At 39.6% G+C, this 15,777-nt stretch overlaps 1 protein-coding gene across 3 annotated transcripts in view; it reads left to right on the top strand.

Moving 5' to 3' along the window:
• Positions 1 to 15,777, top strand: part of SGCD (sarcoglycan delta) — a 401,606-nt gene that overhangs the window by 92,002 nt on the left and 293,827 nt on the right. Inside the window, exon 1 of one of the 3 annotated variants that reach the window (XM_035105746.2) lies at positions 4,081 to 4,304. The exons of the other annotated variants lie outside the window; for them this stretch is intronic. The gene's annotated coding sequence lies outside the window, so the exon portion shown is untranslated. Of the gene's footprint in view, positions 1 to 4,080; positions 4,305 to 15,777 lie in introns of those variants that run through there. 3 annotated transcript variants of the gene reach the window in all.

Genomic DNA, 15,777 nt, shown 5'->3' with positions numbered 1-15,777 from the left:
TACTCACAGTTTTGCCTTGGCAGAGAAGAACATTATCACGATGCGGAAACTGTGATACGAGCACAGTTTAAGCAGCATTTGTCTGTTTTCGTTCATGTTCCAATACCAAAGTTGCCTGTGCAGTTGTCCCATGTGTGATGATCACCCCCAAGCCTGGCACTGAGATCTCCCAGCAGGAATAGGTGTTCATAGTTGGGGACTTTCCTGACTGCCAAGTCTAGTTCCTTGTAGAACTGTTCCTTGGTCTGCACATAGTGGGATTAGATTAGCAAAAAGGCAATTCAGGCTGTATCTGCTAAAATTTCTTCTATGGAGCAATGAAAGATAAAGAGTCATTGTATCTTTTGCTTCAGTGGCAGAGACGAAAATTGGAAATTTGTATGTGAAGAGGTGGGTCAAACCTTGCCTTGCTTTTACACTTCCAGGAAGAAATATATGTGAATTTGTTTTTATATTGCATTCATTTTATGCTGATGTCCATTTAGGGCAGAAAATGCCAGTGGATTCCATGATGGTATTTAAACTTTTGAAATTGCTGTATCATATTGACAGCATCTCAAGCAATGTACATTTATAAATAGTGTTTTTAAAAATGCAAGTAACAATTCAGAAAATGGGTTTTTTTTACATACTGAAATTGTATTTCTAACTAGTTTCTCAGTTTGGCTTTGTAATGCATTCACATTTTAATTTTCGTTGAGCTGAACACTGCACGTTAGTGGAAGCATTCAGCACCCTTCTGTTTGAAAGCATCGTTTTAAATGCTTGCAAAGAATTCTCTATTTGTATTTTGGCAGAGTATTCATATTCTCTCTTCTAATGGAACTGTGATTGATCTCTTCAGCCAGCAAAGTTGAACATCTAGCCAGCACATGCTTTACTAAGAGGTTTCTAACAAAGTTAAGACTGCTATAAAGTGACATGATCAAATCCTGTTAAGGACAAATGAATGTACTTTCACGGCTTCTTCTTTTTTTTAAATAACAAGATATTCTGGTTTCAACCATTCTTCAGGCTACTGAAATGCAATCTGCATGGGGGTGCCTTTGAGAAGTGTCAATAAACTACAACATGCTGGGCTGTTGACTGGTGAGGCTGCATGGACCATAAATCGTGAATTTTGTAGCAGCTTCATTGGTTCCCAGGATGGGATCTGCATGTTGAAGAGGTGGGGTACTACACTGCTTTCCCTATCCACAACATCACACTGACTCTGCTGCCCTATAGAGCCTAGGTGCCTGCAAAAGGGAAGCCTACATGCATTGATACTGATGTGTATCAGCTTACACTGCACTGGTAACCCTTTTACAAGTGTGCATGCTCAACATGTGGATACTGGCAATGCCAGGGAAGGCGTGTGACCCTAGGGGCAAGGCAAGCAGCATGTTCCTGTTGTCTGCCCAAAGCATGGATCCCTGTTTGTCCTAGTATTGCGGAGGGTTTTTGAACATTCAGAAACTACTATAGAAATGTGTAGTGTAATGATTAAATGTTACCAGAGCAGCATGGGTTCCAGGCTATTGAGAAGCAGTTCTCACGCTGCTTCGAACTAACATGAATTGGGCCTAAAATAGTAAAATGACAGTGGGACATCTTGGGAGTTAGCGGCTGGAAGCTACAAAAGCTTTTAACAATAAATGGCTAAGAACAAAGATGTGATTTGGTTTCTCTATAGAAGGGATTCTCATAATACAAAACAGTGGGAGTTCCTGACCTTAGTGATATCTATGAGAAATTTAATAAAGAACTGGACCAGAGTAATAAATAAATAAAGGTCTGTGGTAGCCATGCATGTCCTTTTTCCTTTCACTCACAATGAAATGCTGCTATTGAAGGCACTGCGCTATAATTACAGGAGCAGCGCATAAAATTTGTAAAACTTGATAGCTAGAATAGCTTCCATAAATTTACTTCTCAGTATGGCAGCAGTAAGCTTGGTGTTGTGATAATGATCACATACAGTTAATAAAAAGCGATTGCAAGTTAAATGTCAATTGAATATTAAAATCACATTATTGAAGACAGATCAGCATGTACTCTTTAGTCAGCTGTCTAAATATGCTTTAAATCAAGTATTATATAAACACAGTGCAGCACTTGAATGTATTAAGTATAAATTAATTTAATAGTTTAAAATTTTATTAAATTTGGCATCCTCAATTTTTTTTCAGGATTACTGAGAACATTTTAAGCTTCTCAGAGCTGATATTTGATTTCTGAAGAACTGACTTTCATCGCAATTGTTATTTCTTCTTACTGTTCCTGTTGCTTGATACTGTTGAGACTATTGTAAAAATTAGGATACTGAAGGTGGGGAAACATAGTATTAGATTTCAAAGGTACTGAGAATGGAGGGGTGTCTTTATGCCATATATGCAAGATCAAAGTGTTGTACTAAGCATAAGTGGGACACGGGTGGTGCTGTGGTCTAAACCTCTGAGCCTCTTGGGCTTGCTGATCACAAGGTCAGCAGTTCAAATCCGCAGGACAGGGTGAGCTCCCATTGCTCTGTCCCAGCTTCTTCCAACCTAGCAGTTCGAAAGCATTCCAGTTCAAGTAGATAAATAGGTACCAATGTGGTGGGAAGCTAAATGGCATTTCTGTGTGCTCTGGCTTCCGTCATGGTGTTCTGTTGTGCCAGAAGCGGTTTAGTCATGCTGGCCACATGACCTGGAAAGCTGTTTGTGGACAAGCGATGGCTCCCTCACCTTGAAGCGAGATGAGCACCACACCCCATAGTCATCTGTGACTGGACTTACCTGTCCAGGGGTCCTTTATCTTTTTTACTAAGCGTAACTAACTTCAGAATAATACTACTAGTCTATTGTTCTAGTCCAGAGGTGTACATGTAACAGACATTTAAAGTGTCAAATTCAGTTATATTTACATTTGCCCCCACTGAACCTCAAACTATTTTAAAACCTATTTTAGGGTTTTCAAAGTGAATGCATTCATTCATTCTTTTAACATAACTTGCCCTTCACCTAATGGGCTTTGGGTGGGGTGGAACAAATGTTTCAAAATCAAGATAAACAGTATATAAAAATCAAAACAAACAATCAGGCATCATCCTGAACAGTCAACTCAAATAGCAGTGAGGAAAGAAAATACAGCCGGCAGAAGCAAATCACAATGCACCTTCCTGCTCTCCAGAGGCCTGGGCAAAAGGGTATGTCTTCACCTGCCTAGGAAGAGATAGCAATGTTGTAACATTGCATCAAGCTCCCACAGGGGAAGTCATTCTATAAACATTGCAACATCACAGAAAGAAACTCATTACATGATTCCGCAATGCAGGGGGGTGGACTAAATGATTCTTTGGGTTCCTTCCTACTCTACAATTTTATGATTCTATCATTGCCTGAATTAAAACACGAGATCAGAACACCAGGGTTGGTTGGTTGGTTGGTTAGTTAGTTAGTTATTTAGTCAGTCTAGCCTTCTATGGGCAGTTGCCATTCCCAGGATGGCTACATATCATATAACTGGATTATAGTCATGGTTGTTAAAAGTGTATTAGAATCCCCACCACTTCTATGTATTCAATGCTGTCCTGGATGAATGAACCTGTCCCTTCTGTGACCAAATAAATTATAACAAATATTGGATGACTGGCCGGACTCCTAGTGGCTTCAGGATTTCACCTTATTAATTTATCCAAAACGCAGTCTTGACAAAAATATGAATTAAGAGGAAACAGAATGTGAATCAGAGAAAGAGTAACTGAAAGTTTTTTTGTTTTGTTTTCATTTTTCTCACTTCAAATTTACCATCTGCAAGTTGTTCCCTCAATCTTTTGGCACAGGCTTGATTGCACCATCATCTAGTAAATCACTGAATCTTTATCATGTGGGCCTGCTTTTCTCTACTGTGATATGAAAGGCATTTAAAATGCAAGTTGTTACTTCCACGGTGAGATGTGAAAGTGATTACTCTGTGGGAGGAACTTGCTGAAGATAAAGAAACAGTTGTTTCCATTATGGAATTGGGTTTGTAAACTAATGCTGCGCTGCAGTAGTCCTGAACCTTGCCTTGGATATACTTCTGTGCAGACATAATTGAAAAATTAATTCATCATTTTTGGGATTGCAACTTTGTTTTATGTGAATAGATTTTGTCACTCAAATGGGAGTTTCATTCATGCATTTTTCAACAAATATTACTTCCTTTTCAGGTTTCCAAATGGTCTTTCATCTAGACATCGAAGTGGTGATTTTGTCATTCCACCACATTCCTGTGTCTGTAATATGGAATATAACAGCAAGATATGGCAAATAAGGGCACTCACCTGGAATTTTATCAAGGTGAATAAACTACTGGGATGGCAGAGGAGGGATAAAAAAATCTTCTATTTTTCTATGCTATTTAACCACCACATCTTGGGAAGAGTGAAGTGATAAATAAATAATAAATAAAATTTTATTTATACCTCGCCCTTCCTGGTTCAGAAGCCCAGGCTCAGGGCGGCCAACAACAAATTTAAAACACTTAATTGTAATACAGCATAAAAGCAGCATAAAATACAGTATAAAAGCATGAATAACAATAAAATTCAAAGTTCAAAAATAAGTTTGGGGGAATCAATCCAATAAACATTAGATAGTCACCAGGGCTAGCTGGCTAAATTAGTCCTACTTGGGCTAGCGAGGAGGCCAGGGGAGAATTAGCTATGGGGTCCCAGAGCGGGTAATCTTCATAAAAAGGGGAGGGGGGGAAGAGAAGGGAGATAAAAGATCAGGCTGAGTTCAAGTTAAAGGCCAGGCAGCGGTGGAAGGAGGTTAAGTCCTGTAACACATTATCATCTACCACAGAAGAAAACAAGGGGGATAAGGAGGTGTTGAGATGTTAATAGACTCCCTACTGACACCACCTTATTCAGTGCCTACATCTTAGACCTTGTTAAATGCTGGAGAGGATGCACCTCAACAGGCACATATTTCCACATGTGGTGGGTGTGCCCCAAAATCCAACTATTCTGGAAAACAACCATAAGAGAAATAGGTAAAATAACCCAACAAACTTTAGAACTCACCCCAGAATTGACCTTGCTGAACATCTTCCAGGACAATAATGCCTACCTGCACCACAAAGAACTCATAACCCACTTACTCTCAGCAACCAGAAGCACCATAACCAGACACTGGAAAGACCTATCAGGAATAAACATGGACCATTGGTACCAAATAGTATGGGAAACAGCCCTACTAGAAAAATTAACCAATAAGTTGAAACTGACGCGGGGACAAATAGAAGAAGATGGCTTCACCCCGGTATGGTTCCCCTTTATCACATACACAGCCCAACAAGACAACGACAAAAACCCACCAACAGCATACGAATCAATATGGTTAACCTGACCCACAACACTCACACACCCCGCTTACAAACAAAACAAAGACCACCACAGCTAACCACAAAGGAACAACCATATCCTAGGCCAACCCCAGCATCTCTCACCATCAAAGGAAAACAAGTGAACAACAGAGAACCTATGCAAGCGTTGCTGACAAGAAAAAACCCACCCCTCCCCCCTCCCCCTACTATCCTTCCCCTCCCCTCCCCAATGTCTCAACAAACGAAACTGAGCTGTAAACATGTTAAGAGAGACATTGCTCTTATCTTTGTAAACCAAGAAAACCCTTAATAAAAACAATTTTTTTAAAAAAGCCTCTGTGGGTGTCTCATACCTTTAGAGGACCACCCCAAGGGGAAAATGTATGATTCATACTTTGTTGGCCTTTAGGAGAACCCTAAATATTGTTTTCCTGTTCCAGGTCTGCATTGGGTTGATTTTACCATGCTGTTTGTTAATTAGTGTTCTGCTATTTTAATGTTTTATTTTGCTGTTTTTAACCTTTTAATTTATAATTTTATACTGCGTTGTAGTGATCTATTGTAACTCATCTTGAGAAAGTAGACATCATCGAAGGCAGGCTAAGAACCAATATCACAAGCAGTGGCAAGGTATTTAATCATAAGGTTTTCCTCCCATTTTGAGAGACAGGCCAATAAGAAATGCCAAATAACAGCATTGTTTTGGGTTAATGGGGAAAACTTTTTTTATATAAAAATCTGGATGTGAGCAGAAGATTCATTTTTCAGCTCAAAAAAAGCTCCTTCATAATCCACTACTTCAAGTGGTGCAGATCTACAAAATAGAAACCTGGTAACATTACAGTCTCCTACGACAGAGTGAACAATGCTATGTCATTATGTAATATTGCTCCAAGGCTTATTGTTACCAGTGAAGGTAAACCCCCTTTTTAAAAAAAACTAGAAATGCCTCTGGGAATGATGCTAATACCATGACAGTGCCAGTCCCATTGTGATGTGTAGATTCTCACATATAATGATCACGTATGCACAACTGCCTTCCTGTTGGATTCCCAGGATATGCACATGAAGGGAAACAGATAACTTGTACAAACTTTTTCTATGCTTTAGCACTTTTTATATAGAAATATTGTGGCTGACAATCATAATGTCCCACCCACCCCTACCGGCTGGGCATTACAGTAAAAGCACTGCACCAGCCTGGAGTTGGCACAGCGATCAGGTCCTGTTACCAATCACAGCTCTGATTTCATTCATAGGGTAAAAGAACTGACAGATGGGAGCAGCTAGGCTGGTTCATTTCAGAGAAATAGCTTAGAAAGGTACCTCCACATGCTGTTTCACAACTTTATTTCTAGGAGGACTAGAGGCTTACTTTTTTATTTTTATTTTTTGAAACCCTGAATCCAGTGAAAGTCTAGGTTGGCAACCTCCACTGCAGGTGCTAGTTGCAGCTTTACTAACCTTAAGGTGGTTTAGTAGAAGATGGGGAGCGACATGACTGGTGGATGGCAGTTGATTTATTAGGAAGTCGACATTGTTGTACTGTCACTTTTTTATACTATTGTGCTTTTGACATTGCTGTCCGGAGAAATAGGATCGGAATCAGTTATGGGTCATAGGATTGCCCTGATATGTGCAAGACATTTTGTCAAGCTTTCTAGTCTGTATCCTTGAGCTGTAGAAAATTGTTTGTAGGGTTATATATCTTCAGAATTTAGTTCTGTCTCCATTAGATGAATTCCAGCATCCCACTTGTTTGTATATAGTTTTTATATGTTAGTTTTTCTGCTGTTTCTCTTTTGGGCTTGCTACAACACTGAAGAATCACAAAGGCTTGAAGTAGCATAAAATGTTAATGTCCTCCATAAGGGAGCGAAAAAACTATATGGGCAAAATGCGTAGCCTTGAACAGCTGGTGCACAAGAATAGCCAGTAAAAAAAGCAAAGAAAAAGTTGATTTATTATAATGGAAACAAGGACATAGATTTCAGTGAAAATTCTGTTCAACATAGTTGGATCTTCTGTTAAATTCCCAGGCATGCCTTCTGTCAAGGTAAACTCTTTTCTGTAGCTTGTGTTCAAGAGATGAGAATTGTGATTTAACATTAAAATAGCATGTGGCTTTGAATTCAGCAATCACTTTTGAGATGTCTACATCTAAATGATACCTAGGTAGAGCATGAAACTCTTAGTCTCTGGGTTGTGGGTTCTAGGCCAAAGATTCCTGCATTGCAGGGAGTTAGACTAAATGGCACTCATTGTCCCTTCCCATTCTATGAATCTATGAATATCATTTTAGGCCTTGGGTAGAGAACCTCTGTTCTGAAAGCTGGATGTGGCCTTCTAGGCCTCTGTATCTAGGCCCCTCGGGACCCACCCTGGGCCATACTTGTCCAACACACACTATCTCTTCCCAGGCCACATCCCTCACCAGCCTAGCTCTGCAACATCTTTATGTGCTTTTGTGTGGCTGAAAAGTGTTCCTGAACTGTGGTTATGCCTCCTCTGAACATGGATGGAGAGGCATGTAGAAAAAGGCATTTATATGGCAGGAATGTGCATATGTGACCACATACCTTTGCCTCTGGCCCTGCCCATCACTGACATGTGGCCCACAGAAGGTTGTGCATGAGGTAATGCATGTATCAGATAGTAAAAGTTTCTCTACCCCTACGTTAGGCCTCTGTAGTATCATTACCAAGTCTGGTTTTGTTGTGTTTCTGATGGCAGCACATGTTTGAAATTTTCAGTATATAAAAAGGCAGCATCTAAGGTTTCCTGTGTGACAGTATTAACCAGAACAGAGTACCAGCACCTCTCTTTTTTCTGCCCATGGCAGCCATTTTGTGCTGGCACCCAAAGCACTTTCATCAATGTATGGCTACCGGCATTTCCAAATGAAAGCTAGTCTGGTAGTAGAAAATGGCCAGGGGGTGGGGTGGGGTGACTAGCAGAAGACGACTCTTCTTTCCATACTCGTTCCCCCATTTCTTGCTGTCTTATTTCATAGCAATTGCTACACCTTTTATGGGGGGGATTTTGCCACTTCAGACTTATGGTTGGAAGTCATCACCATGTCTGACAAATGGAATAGCACCTCAAAGTAAGTAAGCCTGTGGAATGCTGTGAACACGATTTCAGAATGACAGTAAGAGAATTGCTTTTAGTTCTAGCTTTGTTCATGCTATTTTAATAGCCCATGAGGCTTTTATTTCAAAAGACATAGAAAATGAAAATATTACTCCTCATGTGTGAAATAACAATTGTCAGTGACTTTATCCCAACTGCTGAGTGTGACAGGAGCAGCCAAATCAGCCCATGAAAAGCGGGGGAAGGAACAGGGACAGCACAGCAACGCCACGCATAGAACAGCAAAAACCATTTCTTTGGCTAATACAACTGCAATAGCTGTAAATGCTTCAGTTACCACCATACTGCACTTATTTTATTACAGTGGTTTTCAGGACTACAGAACAAGAGAAAAAATATTTTGTGTGTGCCAAGGGGACGGGGGGGGGGGGGAGAGATGAGAGTAGTGCAATAGATACTAGAAGAACCTGAAGCCCTGAGTGCTGCAGAGATTAGTAGTAGGGATAAAGGATACTGTACTACTCTGTGGTTTCTTCTTTCCTAACTGATGGCATTCTGTTCCCTCTGCTGTCATGTAAAGCATTTCTCATTACCTTGCTTCCTTTCCTTCTGCTAGTGTAGGGACTAATTATGGAAAGGTCAGAGTCTTTGGATCTCATCCAGTAATAGCAGAAGATTCTAGTTCTAGCCTTGGCTGAAGCTAGGCACATTGAAAGTAAGGAACAGGAACACATTAGGGGCATAGCAAAATTGTTCCCGTATGATTACCATTATCCTTGGGACTTGGCGCTTCTGGCACGATGGTGCAAAGGAGCCATATTTGTGTATTTATTTAAAATATTTATAGCATGCTCTGTGTCCTGAGATCTCAAGGCAGGGAACAATAAACGTATATAAAAGCAGTCTATCTAAAATGAATAACACCATCAGACACAGCTGCTTAGCCAAAAACTTACTGCTGAACTTTAAAAAATGAAGAAAAACATGTTTTGAGCTTATATGCAAATGCTAACAGAGCTGGCAAGAGTCAAACTATAGAGGAGGGTGAATTCTGTAACTGTGGCACCATGACAGAATAGACCCTCTCTTTCATCACCACATAGTATATAGGAATGTGGTGTTGAGATGCTAAGAAGGACTTATCTGACAGATCTTAAAATCTGTTGTATAGGGAGGGATACTACTTATGAGCTTAGACCAGCTGTCTGGAACCAGAGGGATAATGGATGATGTACCCATGGAATGTGGAAATATCTCTAGTTTCAAGCTTCCAATACCATAGCATGTAGAAGTGATTCCATATCATAATTGTAGTGTTTTCCATGACATCCTAACTACAGTCTATACAAATTAAGAGGCTATTTATTTATTTTATGAATTACTCCATAAGAAGCACCTCAAAGTGATTTCCACAATACAGTATACAAACACATATAAAGCTATTGCATATATCAAAACAAATTTCAGTACAGATAGTGACTGGGATAAAAACCTCCATTTTGAAATCTTGTTCTAAAGAAATTTTTTAACCAGTGCTGAAAAGCAATTGGGGGGGGGAGCTGCAAAGGGTAGGTGCTTCTACACTAAACTAATTCCACCCCAGAAGCAGCCATGGCTATATTACCAGCTGAAGTTGGTAAAAGGCATTTCTAGGCACTCAGGTCACTTGGGCTTCTAGTGACAGAGATGAATCTAGGAGAAACCCTAGACAAACCTGCTCCTTCAGTGGGGAGTAAAACCCTATCAAAAGCAGCCAGTAGACCAGACTTTGCTAAATCACATTGCCTCCAACATGTTGTCCCTCATCCAGCCCAGTTTCAAGTCCAGGCACTGATGCACCTCTCTTGAGTCTTCTAATGAGCACACCCAATGGCTTCATGTAGATGTTTTAAAAACTGAGGTCAGAATGGTACCCTGCAGCCCAATTTCCAGAGGATCAAGAGATAATAACCCAGTGCTGTTCTCTGAAATGGACATCAGTGATAGGACTGGAAGCATTTTAAAGCAAATGCTCCCAATGTCTTATTTTACAGAGTCAGTTCAGGAAGGATACCATGGTCAATTGTATCAAGGGCCACCTGTCGCTCTCAGGTCCCACTTTAAAGCTTCATTATAGGTATTTGGTTGGTCTCTGTGAGAACAGGATGCTGGACTAGATGGGCCATGAGCCTGTTCCAATGGGCTTTTCCTATGTTCTTAAGTAAGAACAACAAGGTTGTACGCCCCCTGGCCTTCTGTTAAGGGTAGTCAATTAGGCCAGGCCTGAACCTGTATTGGAATAGATCAAGATAATTGGGTCAGTCCAAGAGAACTTGCAAATGATGGAACATTTATTTTCAGTAGGAGTGATAAAGTTGCTGTTTGAAGGTCCAGTTTTATTGTAAGTACAGGTACTAGCTACCATCTTTTCCATTCATGTTTATCTATCTAATAATTTGGGAGGATTAGTGCACCCCTTCCTTGTTGGGTTAGTTGGAGAGGATGCCCAGAAAATTACGTACCATTGTGAATTGTTTTCAATATATTAGTTTCTTTAATCTAGAAATACATAAATGTATTTGTATGGATTTTAATAAGCCTGGGCAGCCTAGGACCTCCATACACACTGCCCAGGCTTGCACCCTGGAGAGAGAGGTCACTTTGGTGCTGCTAATGCAGCAAAAACAATATGGGAGGCAGCAGTTACGAGTTATTGGCAGCCATAGCAGGCACTGTGATTCTCCAGTGGTTTAACTTCACCCCAGAGGTGCACTCCATTGCCAAGACAGACAGATACCAACAAGAAGTTCAGCCTCCATGTTAACTGTTTCTTAGTAATATTCCATATACCAAGTGTTGGCTAAAATACTTATTCCTAATCCCTAGTTTTGTCCTCATTTGTGTGGGAATGCCTGTTCAAGTGTCCATGGAATCTTTAATAATTTAGTTGGACCCCTGGCGCACCCCTTACTGTCAGTTATACAGCATAATTGAAAATAATGAGTCCTCTCACAAGGCTAAAGAAGAATTGGGTTAGCCAGAAATTGCCAATGGTCCTAGACTAAACGCTGCACACAGTTCTTTCTTAACAGTGTTAATCAGTCTTGAATCATGGTGAAGATGAGCTGTGTAACTGTGTTAATTTGGATCATATAAAACACCAAGTAGAGAATGTTCAGGCACCAGGAAAATTCGCTCTCCATGTGGTCAGAGCAATTCCCTGAGTAAATTCTCTTGAAACTAGAAACTTCTATTCTTTCAAAAAAAGAGAAAAGGTATTGACAACATGGTGCACATTGTTTGCTACAGCTGTTGTTCTAAGACTAACGTAGATGTGAAAATAACATAAACTCCACATAAAACAAATGTTGGCACCATGTTACCTGTCCCCTTTGAGCTTGCAGGGTGCTCATTATAGTACTGAACACCTGCTGCTGTAGTCCAGAGAGAGTGGGGCTTGTGTTTCCCTCTGTAAACAATCTGCAGAGGATATATTTTGTTATAGCTGGTGCTAAAAAGTGTGCCATGGTAATTTTATTTAATTTCACTGCAGAGCTGTGGGAGGAAAAACGTAGTGGAACACATAGTTAAGTGATTGTCAGTAATGCTAGCATTTGTTATGAAAATGTTGCTAAAGGAGGGCAGGCAATGCACAGCAAAGTAGGGAGGATAATTCTGTTAACAGTCATATCTGCCTTGTATGGGAGCTACTCTTGCTGAAGAGAAGAGATACCAAAAACAAGGAAGCACTGTAATTTTATGTGAGTGGGAGAATGAAGTTATTCCTCACTCCTGATTTGTAATGTTTCTTCGTGAAGGAAAACAAGGAAACAGACACACCTGTGTGTGTGTGTGTGTGTGTGTGTCCGTCCCTTCACCCGATGTTGTTGGACTATAATTTCCATCTTCCCTGACCATTGGCTGTGTTGATGGGAGAGCCACATATATCTCATCCCTGATGGAACTGTGGCTACATATATATATATATATATATATAGAGAGAGAGAGAGAGAGAGAGAGAGAGAGAGAGAGAGAGGGAGAGAGCGCCACGTCACAGTTAATTTTAAACAGTGGAAAGAACTTTGTGCTGGAATACCACCCCAGATTTCATCTTTCATCTTGTGAATTAACAATGCAAAACTTTCCTCTTCTGAGTTGCTGGGGTTGCAACCAGTTTTTCCTGGAGACAGATTAACTTAGAAATGACACTACTCTTCCACTAGATTTCCAGAAATGGCTTTTATGTCATATGAAAGATCACACAAAGCACAGAAATTATCAGTAAGGAAACATTTGGAAAACAGAATAAAAATGCTGTCTGAATGCAGTCTAACTGAAAACAGTTTCCACTGTTTCCCCACTTCTGGCTGCTTGCTTCTTCTTTTCTAGTTTTCTGTTAAAATGTCTGCCTTTCGTTGATTGCAGTAGCCTTTCAAAGTCCAGGCTTCAGACAGCAATCAAAAAGTGTTGGGGAAAGCTAAATATTGCAGTCCAAATGCTGTTGGCACCCCTTTTATCAGCTCTGAGAGCAATTTCTCTCTGTTGATGCATGGCACTTTCCTTGTGCTAACTGGTGCATGACTGCAAATGCTTCTAGTTCCTTTTGTATCCGTTGGTAAAGCAGAACTGTCCATAAAGACTTCCTTGTCTTTTTAATGTTGCTACAGATTGATCCCACCAGTTTCTCCTTTTTTCTTTTTTCTTAAATGCTTCTGCAACCAAGGTAGAAAAGTTTAATATATCCTTTGCATGAACTTACTAAAAAAAAAAACCTGTAAACTTCAACAATGTCTTTCCTTCAGAAGTGTTGCTGATGCCTAGGAGACTTGGAGGCACTATGATCCTGCAGGGTGGGAGGCGGGCGAAATTAGAGTGGGATGGGGGAATTCGATGCCAGAACGGCAACACAGAACTACAGAGTCTATATCAATTTAATGAAAGTAAACGGAAATATCCAAAGTGGAAAAAGGCGTTACCTATCTAGTTGAAAGGCTACCTCATGAATCAAATAGTCTGTTCAGTGTAATTTCAATTCATATATTTGTTTTTTTTCTCTCTCTCTCATTCTCCTGCAGGGTATAGTCAACAATCAAAGTCACAAGGTAAAAATTCTTGGACAAGCTTAAAGATAACTTGGAAAAGGTTTTTGCAAACCTAAGTGTGAAAAAGCTGCAGGAGTAGAAGTGGTTTGAACAGTAAAAAGAGGGAATAAAGTCCTTATTTCTGTCTAATATTTAGGGGAGGTAGACCTGTATATTTCTATATTTTAAAAATAGAAAAATACCACATAAATAAGAGAGCATTTTATCACTGTGACATTATAATGCCAATTGGAATTGGAGTCCAGCATCATCTGGATTCCCCATCCCTGTTGTAGTTCTTTAAACAAAAAACAAAACACCACCTTATGAAATAACCCCAGTAGAGCAGCATGCATTGCTAGTGATAAAAGGGATACTTTTTGTTTGTTGTCCTGAGCATCAGTTAAGAATGCTGGAGGTGGATGTGTCAAATTTTTGCTAATCCCTGCCAACCATACTACATTTTAATGAATGTACAATAAAAAGCCTGTCCATATTTTCAAATTTTTAAGTAATAGTTCTCACACTTAAGTATTACATCTGCCTTTCATATGCAACAAACACACAAGACGTAACCAGCTGTGCTCTTACATAAATAAAATATATTATTTACTATATCATATCAAATAACTTATAGACTTCAACGGAAATAACTCATAAAGTTCAATGGAGTAAGCAGAAGACCCAGTAGATCAGTTCATTCACAGATCAGTTCATTCACGCGGTCCATCCATGTACTAGTGCTATTCCACCTGTGTCTTTGTATGTTCATAAAGTCCAAACAATCCACATGGGAGCTTGTACAGTTCCACAGAATCCTTTCACAGAGTCTAGACAAGGATTTCTGGAATATTGCCCTTGTTTCGCCATCCTGGGCTTCATCTGTTGTACAAGTTCTAAGTAATGCAAATAAATACAATGTCGTAGTCTCACACATTTTAACAGGAAGAATAATATAAATACTATAAACAACTGTACATACCATATGTGTTGTAATAAGATTGTGGATTTTATGGCATAGTAGTAGCAATAAACAGAAACTGTTGCAATGTGGGGTTATATGGACAGGCACAGTATTGATTTCAGTTACCGCTGTTGGCAATCCACAGATACAAAATTTCCTTCTTAAAGTGACCCATATGGCACAGCAGAAGTAAAAAAACCTTAATCCATGCTCAGGTGTTATACATGTGAACATTTATACAAACTCATACACAACTATAATCAATTTCAATCTCCAGATCTAATATGCAATAAGCATGTTATTCATACGTACATATTTATATGCAATATTTGAATGCAGGTGCTGCATAAATTGTGTAACGCATAATAGATAGTGCCTGACTTCTTCTGCCCCCTTGACATTTCTCAGTCTTAGAGAAACTTTTCAAAGAATAGTGCCCCAAAACACTAGCCATTAGAAAACAGGGAAATAAACTATTTTAGCATAATTTAACAGGAGCCAGGGAGATTTTTTTCATCAGATTAAGTTTATAAGTTTCTATTTCCAGCTTTCATTTCCATACTAGTGAATCCCACTGATAGAAATAGATTCTGGACTGTGTAGAGCTTATTTATATGAGAATTTAAATGCTCACATAAGTAGCGCTCCAGCTGTCTTCTAAGCAGAGATCCCTTGCATCTATAATTTTCTAGAACGTCAAGCTTCCTTACTTTTCTTTCATGCTACTAGACAATAGTCATGCAGAAAAATTCTAGTCACAGACCTGAAAGTGCATGCCTGTGCAGACTGCATTTGGCTTATCATTACAAGCCACATTTTATTGTGATGAAAATTAAACTGTGCAAGGCTTGGACTCTTGGACTCTCCCATCTCTTCTTCTACAGTGCAGTCACGATAAATTTGGAAGCTTTTCCTTCCTTTTTTAAAATTCACAGTAGCTTGTAATTTCATAGCTTTGACACCAACTGTGGCTCATTGTTTGTTTAGAGCACACCAACTTTTAAAAACGCATTGTGAAGGCTGCTTGTTTCAATAAAACGTAAGTTTTTATCACAGTTTAGGGTTCAGATGCAACACTAAAAATGGAAAATTAAAGCTTCTGATTATCACTTCATGGTTATGCCAGTCAGGGCATGGGAGAAAGGCATGCAAACCCAAGGCTTGTTCCTGTATTGTGATATCCAAACACAGTATTGTCCCTGTATTGTGAACAATATCTGTTCTTGTATTGTGATGTCCAAACACAGCCTATGAGTCCTGCAGTGAACTTGTTGTCCAATTCCCCCCCCCCATCTCTCTCCCGCACCCATGAATTTCTCACCACTG

The sequence above is a fragment of the Zootoca vivipara genome, chromosome 2 (genome assembly GCF_963506605.1).
Source record: "Zootoca vivipara chromosome 2, rZooViv1.1, whole genome shotgun sequence".
Lineage (NCBI taxonomy): Eukaryota > Metazoa > Chordata > Lepidosauria > Squamata > Lacertidae > Zootoca > Zootoca vivipara.
The sequence above is the reverse complement of the archived record's forward strand: the minus strand, read 5'-3'. Positions and strand labels throughout refer to the sequence as shown.